Source organism: Acanthochromis polyacanthus, chromosome 18, assembly GCF_021347895.1.
Source record: "Acanthochromis polyacanthus isolate Apoly-LR-REF ecotype Palm Island chromosome 18, KAUST_Apoly_ChrSc, whole genome shotgun sequence".
Lineage (NCBI taxonomy): Eukaryota > Metazoa > Chordata > Actinopteri > Pomacentridae > Acanthochromis > Acanthochromis polyacanthus.
This window is the reverse complement of record NC_067130.1, coordinates 10,584,939-10,600,586: the sequence shown is the minus strand read 5'-3', so window position 1 is coordinate 10,600,586 and position 15,648 is coordinate 10,584,939.

The following is a 15,648-nucleotide window of genomic DNA, read 5'->3' as shown; positions in this document are numbered from 1 at the left end:
TGAGTGCCACGACTCACGCCTTTGACACTGTGCTAATTACCACCATAACGCACATAACTACTCTGACGCTCTCCTACAGCTTTGATTGAATTTTACTCGCCCAGCACGCCAGCCCACGAGTGGTGTAAGCCAATTAGACCTACTATGCTGTTCATTAGTCCACTCAGGGCAATTATCCTCCCAAACTTAGAAACAAATCAACAAGCTCCTTCCTCATCACACCTCCGTAGCTTCACATCCAGCACTCCCACTAACACATGACTATTGTGTGTCAGGTTGTTTTTGTGTTATTGTGTGGCAGTAATCTCTGGTCAACAAGTCAGGATGGATCTATATACAGATTAAAGAGGGAACTGTTTGTAAATCTGGAAGGAGCTGCACACAGTAACTAGGATCTGACAGCCCATGTAGCACCAAAGGAGCTTAGACTGCATGCACAACAACAGGACTGCACTCCTTTTCCTCTAATCCACTGTGAGAAGAAAGTCAGATGGCTTTTGGTGTGCTGGCAAATTGTGAATGGTGAAAAGCTGTATTTCCGATTAGGATCTCAAACTTTCCGTTCTTTGCTTTTATGTACCACTTCAACATTTTGTTTTACACAAATATCATCACGTTAATATTTAGTGTATGAATGTGGGCCATAATCTTAATTGAAATTTGTATATAATCTGTTTCCACCACCTCTCTATAGCAATATTTTGCTTTAAGATGTTTTCTTCTCCTTTGCATGAATATTATAATGAGCCCAAACCTCTAAAACATGCCAAGGCTCTTATCCCTGTTTTGTTTGTCCTCCGTGAAACCAAGAGCATCATCACAGAAAATTGGTAAAGTGTTACTACACCTGGGTCCTCCTTGAGAAAGCATCTGCAACCAGCCGTTAATGGTCCTCCATAAAGCGCCGGGCCTTTTGCACCTATGAAAACTTGAATTTTGACCTTGAATATGAGCAGGTTCAACAGGCTCACAAGTGCCATGTGGATGAGGGATGCTTCAAAAGAACAAACGGTTCGTATGAAACCCTTGTTGTCCTTCAGGAAGAGGCCTGAAAACAGAATGGAATGGATTATGAATACATATATTTACGTACTTGAATCTGTTTTATTCCAAATAGGCTATAATAGAAGATCCTCTTGACTTCTATACGTCATGTTGCTGTAAAATGACTTCATTTGGACCTTGCGGGTGTGAACAAAAAGGAAACAATAGTCCAAATTTTGGGGCAAAATGAAATAATTCTGAATGATTGCATCTTTTAACTATTATTATCACACTCAACCTATAATACTGCATTCAAAAGAGTAAATGTAATTAAATGGTCTGTATTTATATAGCGCTTTACTATACCTGCAAGGTACCCAAAGCGATTTACATGATACGTCACATTCACCCATTCACACACTGATGGCAGAAGCTGCCATGCAAGGCGCTAACCACGACCCCATCAGGAGCAATTCGGGGTTAGGTGTCTTGCTCAGGGACACCTCGAACACGACGGGGCGAGGATCGAACCGGCAACCCTTCGGTTGCAAGACGGCCACTCTGCCCACTGAGCCATGCCGCCCCATAATTAATAATATACATTAAGGTAAATTCTTTTGACACATATGTAGACAAAAAGGTTTGAGATTTTCCCATTTGCAGCCTAAGTGAGAAAAAAAATGACAAATTGGCATTCAAATTCAGGCATTTTCTCACATTCACATTGAAATCATGTACCTTTTTGTGCATATTTAGCAATGTGCAATATCCACAATTGCAGCAGTTGCATTACACTACTGTTTTTTTAGTTCTCAATACCCCAAATAAGCTATCCTTACAACAATAAGCTGCGTTCATAGATACACTTGTATACGCAATTTTTAAACCTGATTTTTATATTTAATATTTGTGTATTTCTTACTGCACTTTAAAAAAATACTGATTTTGTGAAAAGACTGATGACTACTGGTCATCTCTCAAAGGAGACATCAGATTTTCTCACATAATTAAAATTTTACAATTAAACTGCACCGATTGTGACTGGCTATCGAAGTGTTGGATTTATGCATATTTCTTTGAAAACCCATATTGGAGCACATGGTCTTGCTTTGTTTATATGTGCTATTTTACATGCTTGCGTATGTCTACAAGTGGGTCTGTGTCCTGAACTGTGCACATGTATGTGTAGAATTGTTGTGTGTGTGTGTGTGTGTGTGTGTGTGTGTGTGTGTGTGTGTGTGTGTGTGTGTGTGTGTGTGTGTGTGTATAACTGCTTATGCACAGCTGAGCTGGGCGACTGAGTGTTACTGCGGGGGGTCCGTGTGCACCCATGCCACCCCTCTGACACCAGGCTGCCATTGTGCTCATGTCATGATCAATCATGTCCTCTAAAAGACTGGCCTTGTCCGGGAGGGAGGGGACCAATCACACGCCTCATTACCCAGGCTTGGTTACTCCTAAGCGCAGTAGTCCCAAGACACCTCAGCCTGTTGCTGTCTGCAGAAAAAGAGGAAGAGAGCAAACATGTATGAAGGGGGATAGGAAAAGAGAAAGAGGGCGAAATGGATAACAAGAAGATGCCACAAAAAATGGCAGAAAATTTCATTGTGAAACTGACAAACCAGCCTTGACAGTAAATGTGCAAAAAAGCGGCAGGAAAATATAATTTATTGGATGGATGTCAATATTTGTATGTGATAACAGCAATATTAGAGATAATCTGGACACCAAAATTTCAACATGACTAACGTTTAGACCCTACGAGTGTCTTTAGGTGTTGCACATAGACATTTATATTCGATAAACTTTCATCCTCTGTGTTCCCTGAGTAAGTAGTCGTCAGTTTTCAACCATAGCAAGCAACTCTCATTGTTTTGAAATGGCTCCATCTGGCAAGGTTTCACTGACCAGGCCGGCCGAGGCTCGCTCCCCCAGCAGCTGGCTAAACTGCCCAACCGCTTCTCCGCTTGTCCCTTGGACTAACCGACACTCTCTGGTGGCTTTGCCCCTCCAACACACACACATACACAATACTACACAAGGCTAACTGTCCACCGGCCTGCCAGTCTTGGGGTCAGCTGGCTTGAGTTGAGGAAGGAGGAGGGGAGGTACGGTGGGGTAGAATGGCTGACACCATTAAGTCCTTTGTTATTCACCCAAGACAACTGTAGAAATGGGTCAAAAGTGTTTCACGTGTGCTTCAAGACATTTTAAATGATCTCTGGATATTTGAAGACCTGGATCACATAGCAAAGCTGTGATTCAAAGTTGACTCCGCGTTTGGATCAGTTTTGATTCATCACATTTCTTATCAATAATGTGCTGAATTCAACAGCTGGCCCTTAAGAGAAGAATGTAGGCTGCATTATTTGAGTATGAGGGCCTACTCCAGGCTAAAAAGGCTGTCACCTCTGCCCGGTACAAGCCCCTTGGAATATTGATATGCTAATGATGAACAACACAGGGAACAAAGCTGGACTGCTTCCACTGGAAACCAGCACAATGGCTTTTCAGTCAGGCTTTGACACTTTTACCACCCAACATGTGTCCCCGGTTTCATGGTCGGACAATGAAGGCCAACAACTGTCCATCCATTTATATGGGGGATGCTGTTGCTCAGTTCCGATGCACCGTCTGGGGTCTCGACTGGTTACGTTGTGTTTTAGCCGTCTTTGTCCAGGGTGGGAAGTATCAGCTTTTTAGAGCAATGATGAGCCACGCTGGAGACAGACATAATGCCTCAGAGGTCAGAGTTTAAACCTTTCAGGCAGAGCCGAGGCTTGACCTATTGTGTCATTACAGATGTTGACCTGCTGTGGGGTCTGTGTGGTTTGTAGGCGGTATATGTTTGCAGAGAAAGGAAATCTAAAGAGCTTACAGAGTATCTGAACTTTACATTTCTATTGCTTGTATGAAAATTGACTTGATCTAAGACCTCGGTATTTCTGTAACCCTTTTAGTGTCCATCTTAGCCAGAATTTTAGGATCATTAGACCTCCTGAGAGTTGATGCGCTTTTAAATCACAATACCAGCAGTCAAATTTCTTCTCTGGTCATTGATTTAAAACATAAAAACTCATCTCTGTGTATCAAAGTTAGATATTTTTTTTGCATGAAAATAGTCCCTTCCCGCATTGAAATCACTCAGATATAACTTTATACCATTGTAGATCTATGAAGTCCTTGTATTTCATTTCACAGAACCCTCCACACTTGCTGGAGCTCGAGCACACCAGCTCTCCTACCAGTCTGTAAATATACTGTAAAATGACTCTATGCTACACAACAGTAACTTGTAATTCAGCCATGCACCATACTGATTCTTAAGAATAACGATAAAGAAAGTCTCACTCTGCATGCTAACAGGGCTGATTCCTTAGATTTGTAATAAATTATGAAACCATGGATCAAGAATCCATGTTTTTGTCAAAGAGGAAATGCTTAGCGATGGTGGTTTTACTCATGATTTGCCTTCAAGTACACAAAAAAACAACACAAGGCCATGTTAGCAAGGCAAAACAAATCGATTTTCACTGGAGGGGCATCTTTAAAAGGTCAGCAAATTATTCCAGCAGTATTTTACATTAACATTAATCGCTGCACAACTCAGCAGACTGTTTTCATGCTGAATATTTTGACTTATCATATCTTTAAATACTGATAACCATCATGCTGAGCCTCCATGCACAAATCCACAGTTCTGACAATGCAGCCATTAATGATGTTATTATGCATTTCGAGGGCGAAATGAAACTTTAAGTGTCTGTTGTTGCTTTACATTGTAGGATAATGGTGACAAATTTCAATCAACTAAAATGAAATATTTGATAAAAAGAGATGAATTGCTCTGTGCTGTTTCATATGGTTAGTAATGGAGTATTTCGTTTAATCAAACATCCATTATCTTGCAGCCTTTAGAGGGAAGTGGCATTTCTGCTGCCAAATAATTGAAAAATGCTATTTTGCAAACACATTACACAAAGAAAAAAGGACACATTTCTGCACTTTTATGACCATACTAATGATGATTTAATGCTGTCTTTTGGTTTTTAAGGAGGTCAGTGTGCAGCATGTGTGGCTGCTTATAATTAAACTGTAATTAAAATTTCTGTCCTGTCCCCCCCCCCTCCCCCTCTAATGAAACCCCTCCAAGACTCAGACTCAGCTAGACCCCCAATCTGGACCAAAACAATGGGATGGGCAGATCTCTTTGAACCTCACAAACTGTATTTTAGGTCGTTTTTACTTGATTTCAAACCACCAACACACCCACTCCATATTTCTTCCCCCGTCTTTAAAATCCTCCACTCTCTGTCACTGATTTATCCCTTTATATTTCCATCACTAGGTGGACAGGTAAGGAGAGGAACGCTGATTAGTGACCATGCAAGGCAACAGTGACCTCAGATGACTGCTTTAATCATTCAACTGCAAAATTAATGTATTTATTATTAATAATTCATTTGCTGATTAATCATACTCCACGTCAGAGCTTACCGGACAGCCGGCCAGCTATTAGTATCACTGGGGTCAGCTATTTTAAAACTAGCATTCATCACAATGTCACTATTAGCTGTTGTAATTGCTGAGCTCAGTAAATGAGAAAAAATGAACTCAGAAGACAACGTAATTTGTGCTTTTTTTCCCCCCCTCAGTCACTGCATCGCTTCTGTTCATGTGAGCGCATACATCAGCTCCAAACTGTCCTAGACTAACAAGCTCACGGCTAAAGATGGATGTTTGTGTAGCTCTTGGTGGTGGAGGTCCACGACGTGTTTTTCTTTTCCCTGCCTTTCTTTTCCAGCTGAAGGGAGGGGCCGGGGTGGGGCGCGTGGTGTGGTCTAAACATTACGGATAAGAGGCAGCATGGCACACGCCCGCACGACGGCCGGTAATCCTACAGTCTCAGACTCATGACCCACTTTCTTGGAGGAGCATGATGGAGCAGCAGCCTCCTCTTACCCAGGAGGAGCCTCCAGACGCAGGGTGGAGGGGTGGTGGAGCAGCAGCAACCCCCCTCCCGGTCTGTCAAGACAAAGGAAAAGGCAGACTCCCGTGAAGACTCCTAAAAGCCAAATAAGAGGTTCAGGAACACTAATACCTAAACCTGATGCTCTTATCAATTCTATCTAATAAATAATTCAGAGGACGTGCCACTTTGTTCTCATTGTGAAATATCTGCTAGTTGGAGACTTCATGTATTGATTGCACCTGTTGTCGCGCATAAGATTCCTTGTGGACTTTTCAGCAAATCGTTCACTCATAAAAACGTAGCTTTATGCAGACGATGCTCTGTTTTACTGGAATTGGCAAACACAGCTACTTTGTGAGCTTGACCTTCATGTCAGATGGTTCCTGATTCTTCTTGGGATGCTTCTGTCCCTTGATGCTCTTGTGCCAATTCACTGCAATTCTTTTGTTCCCCAAATCAAGAAACCGTGAGACTAATAAAACCGAGCAAGGATCTCCGCTATTTCCTAATTAAGCCCCTAAATTAAGCGGAGATCATCCACTAATACAAAGGAAATGAAAAGAACAGCTTCTCCACTATTGTGCCTCATCCCTTGAAAACCTGCTGACCGGCATCCTGGCACGAGCCACAGGCAAATAGGTCAACAAATGCTGGATTTGTGTATGAGATCATATCACAGCCATACATTTTATTTCTCTTTATCACCCGCCACCCTCCCCTGCTCTTGCTTTTTTGTCGCTGAAAACATCTCCCCACGCGCACCACAATGCATGCCGCTCTTACTTCTCTCTTTATCTTAATCCCTGGCAGACTTTAAGTGTCTGGCATCGGGGCAAAATCCCAAACTGGTGAGGAGCGTGTTTGGAGACCTAATCCCCTTACCCATAGACTCGAGTTGCCCTCAATTCACCTCTCCCAAAGTAGGCCAAGAACAAGGAGCCACAACAGAGAGGCAAGCGGCTTCACAAGGCTCAGCATTATCGCGCTGCCAGACAGACAGACAAGAGCGACACATACACACAGAAGGACATATGGACAGATGATGTATAAGCTGATGTATGGTACAGTGGAGACACATGGGCGACAAGATAACAAACAGACGCTCCAAGAGAGAAACCGTGAAAACAAGAATGTGTGGAGCATCTGGGATTCCTTACAAAGACGCATAAACTTGTCTTCTGCCACAGCCTCCTTTCATGTTCTTACACCGCCACCTTTAATGTCTCATTAATCGGATGAAAAGGAAAACAGATCCGCTTCACTCCAGTGTGTATATTCTCCGTTTCTCCTGATTAGATGATAACTTTCTTTGAGTGTACGGCGGCTTAATGGGAGATAACGCCATCTCTGCAGAACGACAGGAGGGGCCGAGTATAAGCTGTGAACACAAATCAATAATTTTCCAAATCACAGCCCCGTATGCTGTTTTCAGCGACTTGCGGGTGATCAGGCCACGTTTGATGGCGAATAATTACTGGCCATAACTCTGTAGAAAGGTCTCACGATATACAAACTTTGACTTGATGAAGGTCAGATGTGTTTGCAGCACAGTAATCCAGGTATTAAACATGCGCAATGAGGTCCAAGCAATTATAAAAATAGACACAAAAGGAGAGGCTCGAACTACCAGTTTAGAAAACAGGACAGGGGACATCTCTCTAAGCATTTTCTAAACACTTGTACATTATGCTTTTTTGCAACTTCCTTCTAATTTCAGACCCGAGGTACAGTATTCAAAGCACATAAAATAAAAATTATGATTTACTGTGTTTTATGTTCTTAATTGTAAGTCTTTACAATTTGCAAATGAGATTCCAATGTAAGTGATGGAGGCCAAAACGACATTAGATGTTCAGCGGAAAATGCCTTCCTTAGTTCAAACAAAGTTAACACAAAACTTCAGCACTCAGCAATGACAAATTGAGTGGGTATCATACAGAGTTAGGTAGTCTTTCTTGTGGTAACTTCTCTTTTTGTGTCACCATCCCTTCGCCTCAACACTGTCTAGTAAAAACAAGGGAAATGTAATTGATTTATTTGACTAACAAAATTTTAAATTACCCGTTTTTGCACAACACTTAAATTGAAAGATCTTAGGTTGCAGTTTATTTGTATGTTTGTTATCTATTTTATGCATTCGTGTTTCTAGGCTTTCAACTGGGTCAGTGTGTTTGTGTGCAGGTTGCACAAGGTTCTAAGAATAGAGGTCAAAGGAGGAGGCTTTGGGTCCATCATTGGAGATATGTTTTTATCTCTAGGAGGCTTTTTGTCTTTGGAAAGTTGGATTCAATGTTTTTTATATGGTATAGAAAACTGGAATAAACTTACAAAACTATGAATGTATATAGTTTTCTGTTCACTGTAACAGCTGTAACATTTGTGTTTTTTCTTTGAAATTCTGTCTGAATTCAAGGTCAAAGGTTCTTTATTGTCACATCATTCCACATTTGCACATGCAACGATACGAAATTGGACCCTGGTCCCGGTTTCAGCCATAAAGACAATTTAATTATTTTATTCTCAGTACTTTGTATAGTAATAAATTAGACATTGTGGATTTTCAGTCATTTCACAATCACAAAGAATTTGATTTTTTTTAGGTCCAGTAAGAATTGAAGGAAGAGTTATAGTGACAAAAACTATTTGAATGTATGCACATTTAGACACACTATGCACTTTAACCACTCACTCAGGACCAATGTTGTGATTGTTTATTGTCTATGAATGATTTTTGAATGCCGTTGTTGATTTTGCGTTGTTTTTGTGTTGATTTCATGCTTTTTTTGTGTCCATGGGAGGAACACCAGTCTGCATTTCATTATACTTGTATCAAGACAATAAATATTTCTATTCTATTCTTAATGTACAAGCATGTCAGTAATATTTTAAAATTTCACAACTCATGATTGTAAATTCATTGTCAGTACATTCTTAATCTGCTTTTATAATCTTTACCTCAGGATTGGTCCATCTTGAGTAAACTGAGGCCACGGAGGAGTGAACAACACTGCCACCCTTTGGCTGTCTGGAGGGAATTTACCAGATACTGCATGTTCAGTTTACAGTACAGTGAAAGTACTAATAAATACTGTATTAGTGTATATTACATTTAAGTGTCTGTACTAAACAAATGCAAATAAATAATATAATTTTAATTGTATTACTGCCAGTTTATGTACACAGGATCTATAAACCTCTCTGAATAGGTACAGTCAGGTTTAAGGAGAGGGCTAAGATACATCAGCTCCAGTTGGATTCTGATTTGGAGGCTCATTAATTGCTCTCCCTGTCCCTTCCTTCATTCCTTCCCTCTCCATCTCCTCTTCAAGCTCCCACACAGTTATCTAAAGAAGATTAGGTCAGATTTTTCCATCATGCAAATTGTTTTCTCCCCCACTTCCCCTCGGTCATCATCTGCTAGTTTTATTGAGAGGTTGCTTTATCATCTGAACCAAAATTCCCAGAAAATTGGTAGATTTTGGTGCAGTGTACGACAGATATGCGCCTGTTGTCCTGCTTTCAGAAAGAGCATTGTAAAAGAGAATAGCACTATTGTAATGGATTCACCAGATGTTCACTGAATAATTTTGCATCTATAATATCAGAAGCACATTTATTGTATATGTTCTGGATTAAAAAGCATGAGCGCCAACTGTGATCTTTTATTTATTTTCAAACTAAAAGTGAAGCTGTTGCATATATTTTAGTGCCCGTGGTCTGACTCAGTACAATAATGCTTATAAAGAACACTCTTGGGTAGTAAAGCTTTTCGAGAGAGGCAGATTACTAGATTATTAGAAAAGAAAACTCCTTCCTGCAGAGCACACATATCACTGTATGTCAGTCGACTGCTCCGTCTCAGTTTTTTTGTATTCAAATTTCCCACTGAGAGGACAAAGGTGCTGTTTAGTAGGACCCAACCGATATGGTTTTTTGAGGCCAATGCTGATTCCAGTATTTGGCAGAAAAAATTTCTGATAACTGACTAATCGGCCAATTAATTTTAAAAATATATAATGAATAAAATAACTTGTGTTTTTCTCTTACGTTTACAACAAAAAAGATATGAGTTACAGGCAGAACATTTTACCATTTGACAATACTTTGTCCTTCAATATTTGTTTAACTTTACAACAGAGAGGAATTTTCAAGTACAAAAACATGCAAAAAAAAGAAAAAAAAAAAGAAAAGCATTTATCCTCTGGGAAATTATGTAGCCTTGAAGAAAAAGCCAATCTATAAATGAGTTATGAAATACATCTTGTTGCTGCATATATATATATATATATATATATATATATATATATATATATATATATATATATATATAAGTTGTTTATAAGCACCATAATGAGTGAAATTACTGGCAAAACATTATTTATGCAGCCCTGTGATGTCCTTTATGTTAAACCATATTTTTTCTACTCCATTGTTATCTTCGCCATGAAGTCAGGACTCATATGAACCAAAATAAAAACCAGAGATGCCTTTCTCAGATGTCAAAACATGCTATCTTTGGAAGAGTTGCATTTTAAATATATAATGCTCACAAACAGCCCAACACTAATGTTACTCCAGTACAACACACACAGTGAGTTACTATTACAGCCTGTGTCACATATTAGTATATTCTGACAAATTAAAACTAAGAGTGACATCATGACGATTGCTGAAGACAGTAATGTTCAGCATTTGAACTGAATAAACCTCCTCCTCTCTGCGTTCACATCGCTTCTCCTTAAATTCGCCTCAACACGCAGCTGACGGAGTGATGAAGTGCTGTTCTGTACTCTCAAATATTTTGTACACTTAGGTTATTTCTGCAGCTACAAACTGGCTTTTAAGCTGTTAGCTAACGCTATGCTAGGTTAGCATAACTACAGCGATGTTATTGCTAACATGAACAGGCAGTGAGTGACTTAAGCTAGGTTAGCACAACTTTAGCAATGCAATGTAAGTGAAAAGCATGACCGACACAACCTTGTTAAAGAGAGTTAAACTGAAACAGAAGACATGTTGAGTCGCTGTTAATTTCACGTCGTTGTCATAAACTTACCTGTCGGCTCAGCCCACTCCTGTGATGTTGAATGGTTGTAGCTCATTCCTGTTACTGAGAAGACAGCGGTGAGGACTGAGGATGGACTGGAGTCAGAGCTCCATGTATTGTATTGCTCCATGTACAAACGGCGCAAAGACAGGATTCTGCGCGACTCCAACACCTCACAGCAATTACTGTTCTATGAGAAATTAAGAATATGTCGACGTTTAATCGGCAAAACTCCGACCGATTATTATTTTTGAAAAGGCCTATGATCAGCCAGCGGATAAATCAGTCTGGCCATACTGTTTACCTTTTCCATTTATGTTTGTTTGCTTCTGCCACTCATATATCTATGCTGCCACTACTGGATCAACTGCCCTTTTGCGCATGTGCAACGTCAGGCGCGACGGTAAGTCTACTTGGACAAACTGCCCGAAATGTGTTGCCAGAGACGTTTCGGGAATTTTGAGTCATTCTGTGCTGCAGATGCTTTAATTGCGTTCACATTTTTCATCAGATTAATCACGATGTTGGATTAATTCGCGGTAACATTTCATTTTGACAGCCCTAGTATATAACATATGGTAAGCAATAGCTTTACATATTTATCAGTCTGAATGACTCCCTTTACACCTAGTAAAATTTAAAATCATATTTTCTGTCATTGTGTACCTTTTTGAAGAGGTCTATTTTGCATTTGGTTACTGGTATGGCAGAGCAGAGACAGACAGAGCAAATCAATGAAACTTCTTCTCTGGGTGAATTCCTAAAAAATTGATTCATATGCACTGGGTATTATTACCAACACTGATGAGAAATGTTAGAATCATGTCAGCTTTCCAGCAATTGGCCTGGTATCATTTACTAAATATAGGATGGCAGAATTTATCCATTAGTTACTGCTCTAACTGATGAAAGGCAAGCAAAACACACAGAATCTCATCATTTTTTTCCAACTAAACATTCCTAGCTGACACACAGCAACCTCAGTAGATCATCTGTGCTCAATATGATAAACTTTCCAACCTTACAAGTGCACCTGTTTCTCGTAAAAGTTGTCTTTAATATTGTTTCCACTGGCAACTAAAACTGGCTCCCACAAAAGCTTTTTCACACAAACTGATCCACAGATGCTGATACACTCAGAAAAAAAAAGTCACCTATAAGCTTCTATAGAAAACAAATCACAGAAATGCTGCGAGAAATATTAAAATCACACAAATGTCAAACAAAAACAAGAAGGAAAATTTTGGGTGATTAAATCAATATTTTACCCACACTTTAATTGTCTTTTTAAGCTGTAAAACCTCAGAGTGTGTTCATGATTCTGAAAGAATTTCTGTCCATCTGTGTAGCTGTACTTTTTTCCAATTAGAAATAAGTGAAGCCTTTGTTTCCAACATTTTATGTCTGTAAGAGTTGGGTATCTAACTGGTAATCCAAACCTAGCCCACTAACAGGATTTGGTAAGAACACATTTTATTTTTATTTTGCTTTTGAAAGAATCTATGATTTTTTTTCCCCCAAAAGGTGTCAAAAAGCTTTAAGAAGACAGAGAATAATATGACTATTGTCACTCAATGATGAACAAAACCCCCAAATGTTGACCTTGTATTAGAAATAAAGGCAAAATGTGCTTTGCAGTTTTTAAAAGCAGTAACATACAGAGTAAGAAAAAATGCATGTCTCTTTAGTACAAACAGACCAATCCTGCAAATCTATGAAAAATAATACAGAAATTTACCGATTACCTAATAGATAGATACAGGCAGATGGTTTTGTTATTGTAAAATGTTCTGCCTCAAAAAAAAAAAAAAAAAAAAGACTTGCTCAGTTTTAATCTGAAATCAGCTTACCTCAATCTCATTTTGCTTTTGTGGCTCCTCGTTGCCTGTAATAAGCGGTTGCTTGCACCGCTTATGCACAAGATACATCTGAGGATTAGAGCACAAAACACAACAAAATGTAAAACAAGTGAATACAGAAGAAAACATGTTTTTAGGGCCGGGGTGAGAAAACTGAATTTAAAGTGGCTGCCTTGAGGAGCTTATTACTCTGATGTACACATGGCAGTTCATTCAAATAAGTGGTCTCCTATAATATCAGACAAAAACAAATAATACATAAACACCCTTTGAAGATTAGTGAATGGGCCTTTGTCCTAGGAACCCTTTTTTGTTATTCTTAACATATCAAACCAAGAATGCAGAAAAATAAAGATGTTTGATACATTGAAAATAAGGCCAGGACACTATGTTGTCATTCTTTGAAAGATTATAGAATGAAAATAGCTTATGTTATTGAAATAATCGCTAGAATAAAAATCAATCTGCTAATGGATCATTGTAATAAATGAATTTAGAAGAGTATGATTTACCTTATGTGGTACACATTTGATCGTCATCTAATTTCTTTATATAATTTTACTTGCATCATATTTTGGAATCCACAAAAGACCTGCATTCACTGCCAGAGAAGGATTCTTTAAGCTTATCATACTTAATCTTTTTCAGTTGCATTGTCTATTTATTCTGAAATCCTTGATTTTTATTTTTTGTTGTTGTTGTGGGGCTGGACATGCATGGATGTCTGACACACCATATGTGAATCTCATTATACATAGTAATGTCACTGTTAGTGTATCAATATGATAGAAGAGGTGCATCAAGCAGTGCACAAAACCATAAGACTTGATATACTGCAACCAAATTAACAAAACTGTCAACATGACAACCCAACATCTGTGCATCACTTTATTTAAAGTGACAGAAAAATGCATGGCAAGAAGTCTTAGCAAAGAATGTGATATCCTGCAATACATGTCATACTACATACTAACTCATTTATAGCCTTTCAAACTTAATTACAGACAAAATGTATTTTTTATAGTAAAAAAATAACATCAATTACTTGTTAATGTTTCTATGTTTACGTTCAAGGACTTCTTTATTTTAGACAAAGGCAGTGAAGAGTCACTGATGTAGAGCTGCAAAAAACAAACAAAAAACATCTAGTCATAAGGATAAATGATGTGATTTTGTCCACTATCTGCTTATGTTCTTGTATTCTCGTGAGGAAATAAAGCTTGCTTCTTGTACCTTCTCATTTACTAGTACAATGTTGCCCTCCTATGGTAAACCTCAGGTACTGCAGAAACCTCTTAATATGTGAGGTGGATTAAATTCTGCAAAAGCTTTGTGATGTGGTATTAGTTCTGTGCATTTGGACAAAACAACAACAAAACATAACTAAATAACTTTTACAACACACTAATAGTTAAACTATGCATATTTTAAAGGACAAGTTTAGCTATTTGGGAAACTCAAATAGAATTTTTTTTATATCCCTTATTAATCCCATGAGGGGAAATTCTGATTTTTGCATATTGTTAATAAACAAATATATACACAATTAAATTCACAGAAAACTGTACGATAATGAAAGATCTTGAATTAATGATGCTTATTTGGTGCATTTCTAAAAGATGTGTAAAAAGATTTACATGTGAGAAGCCTTTAGATAGAACCAAACAGATGATTTTAGTTTAGATTTCAGCATGGTACAGCAACAGAAAAGCAACCATATATATATATTTTTAATGACACCACAGACATATCCATTTAGGCTAATTGGTGGATTTAAATATTCTGATATTGTTATTTTCCATCAGACACATTAGAAACAAATTGTAATTTCCTTACAAGAGAGTAACTAAGTCCATGGAGAGATGTGAGTTTATGATCTGGCAGAGTGTGAGTGAATAAACAAGGCTTATATACCTGGAGGTCAGGTAGTGAGCAGGTGAGCTGAGTGAGCTGATTACTGCTGACACAGACATCTGTTATGCTCCATTTGTTCCCTTAAAGGGACGGACCTCTGCAGATCATTGAAAACTTGTTCTAAATGATCACCCTCATCCTAGGATGTAACATTTTTTTTCCTGGTGGAAGAGGGCTTTCATAGGATGACGATGCCTCCATCTATACTCCTCATGGGCTCACTGAATGGTGTGATGACAATGAAAATGATGAATCATACGCTACGGTCGTTGCAATTACTGCAACTCAATTGAACATCTGGGAGAGATTTTGGATTGATGTGTTCAGTTGTGTGATTCTGCAGCAGAGGAGACTCCAGTTTCAGGATCTCAATTCCAAGACAACATATCTAAGACCTTTGTCTGTCTACCACCTTCTACCACCTACTGAATTGGGTGATTGCTTAAGAAAGTGATTTAGGAATTTAAAAGTTTGTTCCACCCATTTATTACTTTCTATTGTGCAATTTAACTTTGCTGCTAAGAGTTGCAGGCTGCACAGTTTGTCCTATTAGTGTTATGAGAACATTATGAAGTAAAATGAGGATGGAATCTTGTGCTGTGGCCCTTTTAGTCAATTAATTTTAAACAGACATTTATAATAAGAGAGACAGTATACAAGGCTGACTCTGGAGGCAGTTTCATATATAATATAGGATCATAGTTCCAAGAGAACGTTTCTAGGATGCCTGTGTTTTCACCACCCACTGCTACCTACCAAACTGGATGATTGCTTAAGCCAGTGACTTATGAATTTCAAGGTTTATCCCACCAAAATATTCGTTTCTGTCGTGCAGTTTGACTTCATTGCTAAGATTTGCAGGTTGCACCGTT